This window comes from Lagopus leucura, unplaced genomic scaffold (assembly GCF_019238085.1).
Source record: "Lagopus leucura isolate 7727_CA_CO unplaced genomic scaffold, USGS_WTPT01 Super-Scaffold_100004, whole genome shotgun sequence".
Classification (NCBI taxonomy): domain Eukaryota; kingdom Metazoa; phylum Chordata; class Aves; order Galliformes; family Phasianidae; genus Lagopus; species Lagopus leucura.
The window spans coordinates 52,178,232-52,193,259 of NW_024962264.1; the positions used below are offsets into that span (position 1 = coordinate 52,178,232).

Genomic DNA, 15,028 nt, shown 5'->3' on the forward strand with positions numbered 1-15,028 from the left:
TATACATGCATACATACACGCACAAACACACACACATACAAAATCCCCTTGACTTTCCAGCACTCTGGTTACAAACTGAACCCCTTTATACCCTTTGATCTGTGCTGCTCTACCCAACAGAGGGTAATCTTCCAGTGAGATTAGGGTCACTGCAGTTGCCAGTGACTCGTCAGCAATTTCTCCTAGAGCCTGTTTCACTTTCTACAAGCACAGATACCAGATTGAATGTAACATTTAAGTATATTTTTTAGCTGATTGATTTTAGCTTCCATTCACCTTCCAGAATTGGCTGACAACTGTTTCCTCAGCCCAAACACCCTTCTGTCTTCTACTTCTTTCCCCTGCAAGAGGTGAATAAATAGGTTCTCAGAAGAGAAGGCAGCTCTATTACATCCATATACATGTTTCCTTTCCTACATAAATGTCAGCATATGAAATGTTACACTTTAGTAATGCAGAAGGGCACCTTAAAATGAATGTATCTGCACATTTCATCTGCTGCCTAAACAAAGCTTGTCAAATCAATTTCTTATACATTCCAAACATTGTATGAATGTTAACTTAAATTTCCAACAGCCCTCTACCACTAGCAGTCATTACTGCCCCCATCTAAAGGATGAATGAATGATGAAAAAGAGACAATGAATTATGCTTCCTAATTACTTCTATGATTCTGAAGTCTTCCTTCTAGAACTGGTTAACCTCAGGGTTAGGCAATAATTATTTGGTGGCTCATATAAGGAACCCAGGATCATATGAAGAGAGAACTAGATGCATACACTGAAATTTTTGCCCTAAACTATAGTATGCAACAAACTATGATACTTAAAAAAAAAATAAATAAATACAACCTCCATATTAATCTGAAGGACTAATCTTATTTTTAAAGTTCACAGGTATTAAGTGTGTCTGAATATTCTGCTAATCTTGGTAAGAATGAGAAATTAAGTAACTTTACCATACCTAAGCATGATCAGAATCCAGAAATGAGACATCCATCTGCTCGGGCAATACAAGAGGTCACACTGAGGGAATCAAGTCTACGTCAAGCTTTTGTGCTGCGTCTTTCACAGTGAGGTGAGCAGTTTTCGTTCAGTGAAGACTAACAGGCAGTCCAGCTGAGGAGGCCAGCTCACTTAGTGAGCTGCTTGATCCACAGCTTCTATGAGACAACACAGAGAGATTCAGTCTCACATCAAAGACAGCTGAATACATTGTTCTGATGATTTTTGACAACTGAAAATAAATCTCCTTAAAACTGGAATATAAATAGTCTTCATTTGTGTGTTGCAGCTAAATGCATAGCTATATTTTAACATTTTCTAATCACTGTTTTTCTGAATTCAGCATCTTCCTTTCATTTCAGCCAAATTCATGAAAAAAAAAAAAAAAGTGTAAAGCGATTTTAATATCTCAGTGGATAAGAGTTTCTGTTCTCAAGTAGCATTACCACTACTGCTTTAAAATGATCTTCTGAACCATGAAGACAGATTCTGAAAAGCACCTTTTGAATATGCTCACAAGCTTGTTTAACATGTTACCCTCAAGGTTAGCATTTTAGAGCTGTGTAGCAGAGGAATCCTTTCAGTGGTGGCAGACAAATTGAGGCTACACAACTTTCTGCCTGCACACATTCTGCAATAGATACTTGCTTTCCTTTCCCTTCACTATTAACATTTGCTGTGTGTCAAATCAACAGATTTAGGCAGATAGTTTCTGAAAGTTATTGCTAAAACGAAATGCTACCTCTCTTACTTTCTTTCTCTCAATAGTGGATATGCAACAAAACGATGAGCAAATATAAGAGTTCCCTACTTAGTGTTTATATGTATCCAACAGTATTTGTAAACTACTATATGTATTACACAGTAGTTTCTGCTTACATATATATCTATATATTTTGTGAAGACTGCTCTTTAGAAGATGATGAGCCTCCTGTGAAGGGAGCTCTTGAAAAGTGGATCTACTCAATCTTGGCTTCTGAAGTAGATTAAAGCATATTTAAAGCAGATCATTATTTCCACATTGTGGTTTTGTGATGATATTCTTCAAACCAGTGTGGTTCTGATTGTTTGAAAGTCTAAAAATACTTTATATGTATATATTATATGTATATATAACTTCATGATCGTAATATATACTCAGAGTTCATATTCATCAATCTGAAAAGAAAATATATTGTGCATTCAGAGTAATTTTTTGCATATTCAGACTATAAAATAAAATTTCTGCAAAAGAGATGCTTTATAGTAAGAATTAGTGATTAATTTTATGTGATTGCAATTAGGAAAAATTCATCTTTATTTGGTTTTTAAGGGCAAATTATTGTTTAATTGAGATCAAAATAAGAATCAAAAAAAGAATAACATCACATGACATCTCAGATCAGATCTTCTCTATAAGAGTTAACAGAAACCTTTATGTCCGAACTCTAGATCCCAAAACCTGTCCTTTACTTAATTAAGTAAAGCATAACAGGTCCTGAAGATGAAAGTTGCTGGAGCTGTCTGAAATTATAATAGAACTGTAATAGAACAAATAAGAGATCATAAACAAGAAAAAAAATCCACTTAAATTGTGCCACTGGACAGGTCATCACAGCAGGAAGCATCATTGGTTTGCGAGAGTTTAAAGCCTGCTTGCATTACATATGTTTGAGCACTGGTGATTTAAAAGATTTTTCTATGCCTTAGATTTCTATAGTACTTTCTTACAAAACCCCCTCACTAATCAAAACAAAATATTTTTAAAATGCTAAGCATACTTTCATGCTGAAGGCTTAAGAATAACCCCGTTACGTCTGTTGTAGCAACTGCAGCAACTGGCACAGCAATAGCAGGTGTGCTACTCTCAGCTTGGGCATTGTGGTGAATTCCTGAAATCCTTAATGAGGCAGGTAGTTGCATTTCCCGTTATTTAGCAAGACTGTACCTTTTTAAAGGTGTACAAGTACGAAAAAATAATTATTTCTCTCTGCTCTTGTTTTTTTGCTTTTTGTTTCTCTCATAACAGAAACACCTGAATCATTCGTATGAGCTATTATTTACATTAAATATATATGTAATATATATTTATATATTATATATTTATATATATTTATATATAAAGTAAATATGTAATACTGTACAGGCAGTAAGACAAAAATGAGCCCTCCTTACAGAAAACAGAATAAGATAAAACAATGATATGTGAGTTGAATTCAACAGAGTAGAAAGAAAATCAGAAGAAGAACACATTTATTTGTGTGTACAATAGATATGCCTGATTAAATATAATTAAACTCAAGTGAAATATGTTATTTTGAATATTATAATACGTACAGTTTATCTGCTACTCAGGAATGGTATTTTCCCTGAGCAGGACATATAAATTTAAAGGACTGAAAAGAAATACTTACAATGACTTTGGTGAAAATCATAAGACAGATAATCTGCCCAAGGCAAAAATCTCTAAATGTTATAGCAAGAAAAGATATGTCTTTCAACATCTGTTAAGAAATAGGTAGCAATGGATAAAAGATAAAAGATGGAAAATGCAACTACACTGATGATTTTTTTTAGAAGGTTGTCATCCTCTTTACTCTCCTAGGTAAAATGGGATTCCCTTTAAAGGAGTGTCCCTCAAATCTATAAATCAAATTATGACACAGAGGAGGTATTTATTTTTAATATGATGAAGAACAAACATTTGAAGATTTTAAAAGGTCAGTCAATTCGTCTCAGCTCTAAGTTTCTTGCATTATGGCAGTCACCTTACATATAAAAAATTCATCCTCTCAACATTAGGTTGAGGTCTTTACTTTGAGGTGTTTTATCCATGTTTTACAGGTGGGAAATTGAACTTGTGAGAATCCCAGATTTTAACCACTGATAAAGAAAAGATAGAATCATAGAATTATAGAATGGCCTGAGTTGAAAAGGACCACAATGATCATCCGTTTCAACCCCCCTGCTACGTGTGGGGTCACCAACTACCAGACCAGGCTGCCCAGAGACACATCCAGCCTGCCCTTGAATGCACATTTTCTCTCCCAAATCATATCATATTAAGTCACCTAAGCTTAAAATCTTCATGTTCCACCAATAAAGAACAGGTGTATGTCAGCTGGGCTGCTTCAGGAATGGTCTCAATGAAATTATTTGCCAGTAGATCAAGCATATTGAAAGGACATCATGCCTTCTCAATTAAAGACAGAAGAACTTAGCAGGTGCATTGCCATAGGGAGAGATAAATAGAATATAATTTTATAGATTTATAGAATAACCTCTCTTTCTTACCTCCCTTGTCTCTTTCTGATTTAAACAGGAGCTACAATGACATACAAAAAAATCTCAAGGTATAGTAGAGATACAGGGAATAGGGACTACTGACCTCATTTAATGGAGAATTACTTTTTCTCCCCAGCAGCAATGCTATCTTACTCTGGAATGTTATGTGGTCAAGTTATGTCTTTCTTGGAGGTATATCCCAAGTGAAGAAAAAAGAGGAAGTCTTGGGAGCCTGCCAGTCTTGCAAATAGACTGAATGACTTGTTTCACTGAAGGAACATCTCTCATTCTCTTTGACTCAAGGCACATCAGATGATTTTGAAATGATCACATAAGAGCAAAATAAGTCTGTTCTGGCAACTGTATTGTAGGAAATAAGGAAAGGTAACCAGGCCAATAATAGCAATTTACAAAGTTCAGGAAGGAGGTGCCTGAGGTTTAAAAAGTCCACAGTTCAATTAAATGCTAGAAGAAGCACTGCAAAGAAAAAGATTATCAAAGTTGAAAAAGATTACAATGGGAAAGAAAAGTATAAACCACAAACTTTATTTCTTGCTTAAACTAGCAGTTTATATAATTAATCTATAGATTGACACAAAACAATTGCTTTCCAGAATCTGCTACTGAGTATAAAGCAACCTCAGGCTCCACCTAAAAATAGATGTGAGGAGCCAGACGTCAGGTCAGCAAGATTTGACTGCCTTTTGCCCCTGCTTCCCATCTCTCTATGTGAAAACAGGATTGTCACTTCAGGAAAAACTGCAGTTCTTTGGTACTAGGAGCTGCTTTAGTATTTCCAGTCCAGTAATTCCTTTAGGAATAAAGCTTGCAAGGGTCTGTAAGCAAAGGCTCTAAGGGTAAATGCAAGTCAGACAAGCTTCTTTTCGTTTTTTTTTTTCTTCTGTCGTTTTGAAGGAAGTTCTTCAGTGACAAAAGTCATATTTATGGTATTTATGGTTTTAATCTGTTTTTTGTTGTTTTTTTTTTTTTAATCCAGAATTGGTAATACTAAATATTTAGAGGTTGATATTTATTCCGAATGTATGCTTACATTTCATTCATATCACAACCTAAGGTCTGCACTGAATGCAAATACAATAAAAGGAATAGCTTAGTGCTGATTATTTATGTCAACGTTCTGCTGGATTGGAACTCAGAAAAGACAATCATTTCACCCTCTTAACTTTTCCTACTCATGGAGAACAAAGTATTTCTGCAGTAAGGAGTATTGCCTTGAAGAGCTTCATTACAACTCTGAAAAGGAGAAAATTATCAATTTATACTCTTCTTGAAACTATACTATATCACTAGAAATTGTTCCTGTCTTTTCTTATTTTTCAACATGAAGCCTGGTAGAATGTAACTTATCACTGTAGTACAATTGCCTACAATAAGACACCATCTCAGTCCTGTCTCTTCTCCCTATCAATCCAAAACTGAATTATATAAGAATAAGAAATAAAAAATAGATGGTATGATTGCTCCCAATTTCTATAAAATGCATATTTTTTTCTTATAGTCCAATTGAGAGGAATTAATAGCAGTGTTAACATTTAATAACTATGTCATCCCATCTAAAGAAATAAAATCCTAATAGTTAAACCATTTTATATGGAATTCAGCATTAATTACTCACCAAAATGTCAATATCAATTACTTAATGAACCATTCAGAATGGCATCTCACTGAAGCTAATGTGATCTTTAAGATCTAATTCAACTGTGCTGTACTTCAAGCTTAGTGGTATCACTGTTGGACTACAGAATGTATGCTCTGTTATACATTTTCACTCTCATCATCTCCTTCTCCCTCCTCTCTGATCTCAGCTTGCCTCTAGAGGTATCTATTTCTTTTTTGTCCGACAGTGCTTGAATCATTTTTTTTTTTGCACAGTACTAGCGTACAAAATTAAATTTTATAGCATACTAATTCTGCCTTCTTCATAAAAAGAAAAAGAAATTATCTCCTAAGGGAATAACTGGGCTTCCTGATATTCACTTATAGGTATTTTACTTCACCTACAAGTTGCCAGTATCATTGCAGAAATGTCTAAGTCAGGTTGTAAATAAAAAATTTTGTCAATCTTGATAAATATTCTCTGGACAAAGTCTTATGACCACTTGTTTGTTTGTTTGTTTTTAATTTCTTGTAAGAAAATGATAGTCCAGTGATATATATATATATTTTATACTGAATCTTTTTACTTGCTAATTTGCTAAAACAGATTACACTTTTATTTTCTTTGCCTAAATTAAGGCTAAATATTGTTATGTGCCTGCTATTATAAGCCACTGTAATTATTTACTTATAATGACTCGCAGAAAAATGGTAGTCTTGCTATCTTGAGACATACCAAGATCAAAGGGAACAGAACCACAAGAGGCATCCAAAATACTCCATTCCATTATCTGATAAAACAAACCTGAACAAGAAGCAGCAATGGATGGAAAATCCTGTGAGAAAACCAATGCTATTATACAAATGATTTTATACCAAATTGCATATGAACAGGTATTTACTAGAGGGCAAATTGATCAGTTACAGACTTGAACACTGGCATTCTGGGCAGCAAAATGCAGGCTACAGCTCTCCTCTGCATCTCATCTTCTCTACCTAGGATGGGAGGGAAAAGCTAGCTCTTCCACAAGATGTTTTGGAGGCTGTCATAGAAACCTCAGTATAATAACTGTTTGTTACCTTTCTGCAGTTATTAAAGGCAGATACTGTTTGATTAATCAAACTTTTCCTTTTTGTGCACTTCATTCATGAGTGATCCATCCTTCAATTAGTTACATGATATCTTAACACTTATTTGATACACAGAAGCTGACATTTTTATTGAAATTTCACCCCCTGAGTAACAAAAGGCTTAAATGCCTTTAAATTTAAACACATATTATCTCTTTACATGGAAAGGAACTAGTCTTATTCTATGATTATGCATCTGCTTAAGTACATTGAGGCATGGTGATAATACAGTGGAATGCAACTGGTTTCATTACTCATTTAGATATTCTAAAATAAACCGACATAACAGTATAATACATAATTTCATGTTTTTTAAGATAACTGTACAAGTCTATGAGAGACAAACCTTAGACTCTGCTATGAAGTCTTGTGAATCCCAAACTTTCTTGCTCAAAACTGCATTAAGACTTCAATTTACAAGCTCTGTTAAACATGATAAATAACAGGTTCTGTAAAAGTCTGATCAGTGAAATTGCTTCTGCTGAAACCTTCAGAATGGCTTAACTTTATGGAAGCATGTTCAGTTTGCAAGGTAGCAAAGACTCAATGATGCTGTTATAACCTCTACCCACTACAGTTGTGTCAGCTACAGATTCAATAGGATCAGCGCCCCACTTCAGCCTCAGCTGTAATTACAACAGAAAATACATTAAAACAATTGCTCTACTCTGCAGCATGCTTTGTAAGTGCAGTGATCATTTTACACATACAGCAATCCCCGTGCCAAGACTGGGCTATGGACAGAGAATGGGAGAACTGGAGCTCACTGCTGAGCAACATTAATGGGAGAGGAAAAATGTCCTCCACCTAATGAGAATGTGGGCTTTTGGAAGAGGATGACTTGGGTTGGAAGGGATCTCTGGAGATCACCTGGTCCAAACTCCATGCTCAACCAGTGTCTCTCAAGCAGATTACCTAGGATTGTGTCCAGGCAGCTTTTGCATATCTGCGGGGAAGGAGACTCCACAATCACTCTGGGCAACCTGTTCCAAAGTTCAGTTACTCTCACAGTAGAGCTTTTCCTCATATCCAGATGGAATGGAGCAGCGCTCTGCCTAATGCAGCCCAGAATGACAGTGGTTTTCTTGGCCATGGGGGCATATTAAAGGCCCATGGTTAACTTGTTGTCCACTAGAACCTTCACTGGAGATCTCTTTTCCAGCAGGTCAGCTCTCCCAGCTTGGTCCCTGGTGTGATTCCTTCTCAGGTCCAGGACCCTACACTCACCCTTGTTTAATTTCAATGGGTTCCTCTCTGGCCACCTCTGCAGCCTGTCACGATCCTTCTGAAAGGCAGCACATTACTCTGGATATCAGCTACTCCTCCTAGTTTTGTGCCATCAGAAAACTTGCTGAGGAGGCACTCCATTCCTCCATCCCAGTCACTGACAAATAAGTTCATAGAATCATGGAATCATAGAATCACAAGGTTGGAAATGACCTATGAGATCATCTAGTCCAACCGTCTTCTCATTACCATTTCTACCACAAGCTACTAAACCATATCATGCAGCTCCTCATCCAGACGCCTCTTGAACACTGCCAGGGACGGTGACTCCACCACCTCCCTTGGCAGGCCATTCCAGTGCCTGACCACTCTCTGAGAGAAAAAGTTAAATAATACTAGACCTAAATCAAGGTCTCCTTGATAATCAAGGCCTAAAATATATGTCCTAGATGGATGCTACAGTGAAAGAAAAGCCTTTGCATCTTTATTTCCAGTCAGATCTCAGCATGCCAAATAAAGCAGCCCCTGAGGGGATTGAATCTACACGTCACAAGATAAGAATAGGTGCAGCCAACACACAGAAAAAGGTCACTATGTTTCATTACATCCCATCCATCTCACAGCAAGCAAGGATCAGCGATGGCCCGGGTTCACTAAATACTACATAGCGCTGGAGCGTTTACATCTACAGGCTACCATTTAATTGCAGTGTAATCTAATTCTATAAGATTTATTCACGGAATATAATATAAACATGTCTAGGTATTTATATGTCACATTTACAGAGCTAGACTCTGCTAGTCATTACTTGTGTAAAGCCTGCAAAACATTAAGTGATCACTGACTTGGAATAATAAAGAACAATTCTGCAAACCACAGTAATCTTGAGTAGATAGTATTAGATAGTATTGTTTATAATGAAAATCAGCCATCATCACTGATTCTAATGGTATTAACAGATAACAGCTTTTAAATAAGAAAAGCAGAATACACATTATTTAAAATGAAGTATGGAAAAAAATATTGTCCACCTACTAGCCAAAGCTTTAAATTCAGTTTTGAATAAACTGCATAGAATGATCAGGTGACAAAGTACTTTATTAATGTGTTTTTCTTTTCCATAATGCTACTTTTGTTTGCTGAGCTTGCTGTCTGTAAACAACTCATGCTCACTTTTGATTTAAACAGTGCTAACATTTCTGCATTAACTACAATAATACAGTGTAAGCCGTAACACCATAAAGTAAGACATAAAAGCAATTTGTTCACTATGTGATATCGATTTTTAAATAAGTGAGCAAGGTTTGTTCTTATTCCATATAGAAAACAAAACAAAACAAAAAAAAACAAAAAACAAAACAAAAAAAAAAAAAACAGAACTAGAATTAATGAAATTAGGCATACAACTTTTCCAGACTTTTCTAAAGCTGGGCACCAGTATAAAAAGGTTTTTGTATACATTTTTCAAAGCCACAGAATAATGCCACGTTTTCACTGAAGTGCTTCAGAAATGAATGCTTCACATTCTTCATCAAACAAAAGACATCTGTTCCTCTAAATTTATTTCAACATGAAAACTTATGGAAAAGGAAGCATTTGAAAAAGGAATATTTTAATGCAGATACTTTGTCAGTATATGAAGCTTTGTTATGAAATCATACTTTCCTTCCACCATTATATTTCCAAGCTAATTTCACTGAAACTCCTAGAAATCTTATCATCCTTGTTTTTTCCAGTGAACCAGAGTACCAAGCATTTTGAGTCAAAAAGAAGTTGTTTTTCTGATTCTCAAAACCAGACCTAGTTGGGAAAGAACATCAGAGAATTGATGATCCAATTTTTTTCTGACTAACACTTCCCTGACTCCTGTGTCTGATATTAGGGACAGGCAAAGAGAGATCTTTATGGCAGAAATTGACTTCGCGTCCATCACTGATGGAGATAAAATGCCTGGATTAAGCTGTTCACTCTGAGGGACATAAAGAATGAAATTTCTGCCAAGAAATTCCTGTTAAAAAAAAAACAATCATGACAGTTTTAAGATTAGGGTCAGGTGATAAACACCTGTTTGGTAGTGGAAAACAATGAAATTCATACAGATAACTATTTATCTTTCAAAATTAAAAAAAATAAAATAGAAGTTAGATATGAAAAGTCCTATCTGAAATGAAATTTGTTGTTTGCTTTTCTTCTATTTGTAAAAGTATCGAGATAAAAGACCTTGGTCACAAAACTGAGGAAAACCATATCCCACTCTTGCATAAAAGACTTCTGATTTGATTCTGTGGGCTACCTGATCTCATTTCACCTCTCAATGACCAGAAAAAAACTAGATTTTTGAAGCAAGTTACCAACAGAGCTGAGATCTATGTTGGTTTGCAAACAGTCCAATATGAATATAAAATAAAGGGTATGGAAAAAAAAAAAAGGATGAGGAATAAGGTAATAGTCTTTAGATGACAGAAAATTACTCATTACATTTAAATTTAAAACAGCAAAGAATCGATTCTTTGCAGATATCTAAAGATATGTAGATGAAGATCTTGAATGAATTGATTGCAGGAGACAAAACAAATAAACATTAAATTTAAAAAAAGAAAGTGTACACGGGGAGAAAATCCCAAGCGTTCCCGTAACATAATGGTCTCTAAATGAACTACGACTCAAGAAAGATATCAAGAAATAGTCATTGTGGAAGGTTTTATGGAAATGTATTGACTACAGTTAGCAGTAGTAAAAAATAATCAAAAGCATGGCACATTTAGCAGGAAACTAAGAAATGAAAAGAAATCAAAACAATGTCATAAAATAAATTTTGTATGTAAATATTGTTCATTCCTTGAAAAATATATTCAGCTTTGATCATCCCGTAGCAGACAGGATAAGTGGGAAAAAGCTACCGCAAATGGTTGAGGATCTGAAGCTCTTATACATATACAAAAAGAGACATAAAACCTAAGATTTTTCAGCTTGGAAAAGACTTTCTGAAGAAAGGAGGATGTATACTGTTTTGGAAAACTATTTTATAAGGAAGAAATATGAGTAGTTACAACAATACATGTAACTCCAATCCTTGAGTCATTAATAGTACACAGAGGATGAATAGGAAATTACTATGATAGTTTGCAGATATTAATTGTAATGATTAGCAATAACAATTAACTATGTATATAATTATAACAACATAACAATACATTATAAGAATTAATTATAGGCACTTACTACAATTACTATTATTATAGCATGATTAAATTGTGAGACAGCGCCACATAATGTTCTGAAAGCCAAAAGTTAAAGTGATTTCCAGAGAGGAGAAATTCATAGGAGACGGGGCCATCAGCATCTAGCATTTGGTCTGTATGGGCTCCAGAAAGTCTGTTTTTGTGCTTCTAGGATTCTTTGTTTTGAATCATTTGAAGCCAGAGATCATTTTGTCACTGGTGCCAACAGGACCAGGGTGTCACATCTGATCTCTATGAAATAATTATTTCTGAAATAAATCATTCTGAAAGAAATGAGAGAAAATATATTGATGCAGACAGGAGATCTAGTGAGTAAGCTGGCAGTATTTACTTCTGTATTCCACTATATGAGAGATATCTCAGATGCAATCTCCTTTCTCAGAGACCGTAACAGTTGCTGTCAATAATGTGGAGTTGTAATATTTATATCAGTCGTTACGAAGAATGTAGGAACAGAAACATGAAATTGTATTAACATAAACCACAAGAAGTTTTAATTACCCATTAATATCATTCTTCTATGAAACCTAGACAATCTAAATTCTGTGGATCATACTCAAAATAACCACCTTTCTTACAGTGATTTTATTCCTGTACATTGAAGTGATTCCTTTCTGTGATTTCTACTATGTTGCCTCTATTGCTTTTTCTTACCCTCTAGCTATTTTGTGACCTTCCTCACAGAGAATACCAGCATTTCCTTCACTAGCAAAGCCCTAGTTCCTGAACCTAACTCTGTCTATCATTAAGTGATTGAAATCCTGGCCTCATTTCTTCTTGCTGCCAGCTACACAGCAGGTGCAGGTAGTCAGGGCTCTCCTTGTGTTTCACCCAAACAGCTGCATATTTTCACAGGTGTTTTCCCTGCTGTTTGGGAACATCAAACAAGATGGCTGCTTCCTGAGCTCTTCCTCTGAATTATCAGTACACTTTCTAGTAGATAAAAACCTGTATTCTAATATTTAAAATAGAAAAGGGAGTAGAAGGGTCTACTTTAACATAGGATTCTGAGGCTTAGTTGTCTCTTCTCTCATGAGAAACTGCTGCAGACTTCGAGTATGCTTTTTAAAAGAACGCTGTAATTCTGAAAATCAGTTTTGCAAATAAAATTGGTACTTTATTGCTACAATTTCTTTCTCTCCCCTCAGTATTATATCTAAAGAAAACTAGAGAAAAAATAAATTGTACCTTATTTTCATGCTGCCTTGCTTTGGGTTGGATCTCAGTTTCTGCAGATTTAAACAGAGTCCTTTTATTGCACTTTTTTTCTCGGTATTGGCCAAGACAAAGCCAAATCTTGAAACTCTGCTGGAAAGAAATGAAAGAGAGGTAAAAGAACTAATTATGAGGAGCATCAATGAAAAGCATGAGAGAACTTCGGGGTTTCAGAGCTGAAAATGTGTCCAGATGGGGACTCTAAACAGGGCAATTCTGACAGCACCCACAGTCCCTGCGGGTGTCTACAGAGGGATTAAAACACATTACATGTGTAGCATATGTGGCTGGGGTCATTCACAGCATAAAGTTCATGCACTAGGAAACCTCACAAGCTACACCATTAAACACCATTAGTCCACCTGTGACCACTGCTCTAAGAAAGACTTTCCAGCCAATGTCCCCAGCAGGCTCCCCCATAACATCCAAGAATTCAAGCTGTCTCACCGCAGTTGCTTATCTTCTAATGGGAGTAAGATGGCCTCTTGCCTTGTGTTTCTCCGCACAGTGTCTAAATACCTTTGCAATGACTCTGCTCACTGTTTTTTTCATTTCTGGTGAAATTCTCGTGCCATTTAGAACAATGCGAGTTTCAAAGTCCATATGGAACTTTCTGTACTGTACATCTGTACTTTACCAGTCCAGCTGTTGATTAGACATCACAGAAATATTCATAGGTTCCATTCAAAGTACTTGTCTCTGGGGAAACAGAAACAGAGATTTTCACACTGTTTCTGACCACCAGGTCTCTTACCGTGCTTCTTTGAGAATGCCCAGCTGTCTTATGTAGTGCAAAATGCCACAGTCCTTCCTGTTTTAAACCAAGACTCTGGGTATTATACAGTCTACATCAATCATACTTATTCCAGCTGGTTTGATGCAACTTGTTACCTGCACTTTTCCTTTCTGGAACATGTGATCAGAGATAAACAGTGGCCAGATGGTTTTCTCAAAACTGGGCTAATCTGGTCTATTTATTGATTAGTAAAAGGTATACTACATGAAAACAAAGGTTTAAAACCCCAGAAAGAACTACAGCATTACTTTTTTTTACCTAAATTTGTAAAGAGAAGCTTTTCAACAGACAGAAAACAAAACAATTATTAAGCTCTGTCAGTTGGTTATATAGTATTTTACTTTGCTTTAAAGGAAGCTGTATGGGTTTTGTTCACAATTTGTTACTTCCCAGACTGATATTTAACAGATTATGCGAACTCTATCAAAACTTATTTTCATTCAGAATATGACATACATAAAAATCTGGTTCCTTGATTTAAAAAATTACATCCAAGCTTAAATCCAGATAATTTCACCCCTGAGCAACAGCTGGTATGAGGATTTCCTCTTGCAGCTGGTCAGGTTTTGGGCAGTGAACACAAAGGGAGGTCTGATTACAGCAGTTCTAAGTATTGCTGCTATTAAGATATTACACTGGCTTGAGAGCTAACCTGTACATTGGAAGCGAGAAAGGATACAGACATCAAACAGCAAAAGTACTCTACTCTATCTGATTTCATTGCTTCATATATACTGGTAGCCTTCTCGCAACTTTTTCATGACAGTATGAGGAGCCTACTATGCCCTACCTCCATCCTGGATCTGCCTGGTGAATTCTTGGTACTGCAGGCAGCTTCAGTACCTTGGAAGCACCTTAGAAAAGTCAGAATAGCCTGATATTATCAACTCCTGAGAGCTGCTTCAAAATCCCATTTCCAAATTTCACATTTACATTAGCTTATGATCATCATTATCTTGACAAAATTCTGTACTTCACTGTGGTGTAGCTTCAAATCTCTCCATTTACACCTCCTTTTTTTTTTTTTTACATTAAACTTTGATTGATAAACTGCATTTGCTTTCATATTTTTTCAGGTCAGTCATTTCTTGCAATGAACTACCACTCAACTTATTCATCTCAAAATCACCACTGTAGAGGGAAATTCTCATAATCACAGAATCTTAGAATATCCTGACTTAGAAGGGATCTCCAGGGATCTGCCCTTCAGAGCCCAACCATCCCTTCATGAATCACAGAATCATAGGAATGGGAAGAAACCTCTCTGCCAAAGCAAGTTCCTTAGGAATTTTCTCTGCATGTTGTGCTTTAACCAGAAGAATAGCCTTGTGTGGTTTCTGACTTGCTTTCACTAAATTACTTTAGACTGATTGAAAGTCTTTTTTCTATTTGTAAATATTTTTATAGGATCCTTGCTCTGTTCCAACCCTAGACTACTAACAATGGTTATCCTCTAGTTTAATGATCCTGTATCTAAACTGAAAATTATACTGTCACAGAATTTACTTCCGGAAAAATGAAAATTCTCATGA

At 35.7% G+C, this 15,028-nt stretch overlaps 1 long non-coding RNA gene across 1 annotated transcript; it reads right to left on the minus strand.

The window, feature by feature from the left end:
- Nucleotides 1–972: 972 nt before the first annotated feature.
- On the minus strand, nt 973–13,660 carry LOC122180298. The gene is made up of 3 exons (XR_006178989.1): nt 13,148–13,660; nt 12,674–12,790; nt 973–1,162 (listed from the first exon to the last, which is right to left on the minus strand). It is a non-coding gene; the product is annotated as an uncharacterized LOC122180298 (long non-coding RNA).
- Between the last annotated feature and the right edge of the window lie 1,368 nt (nt 13,661–15,028).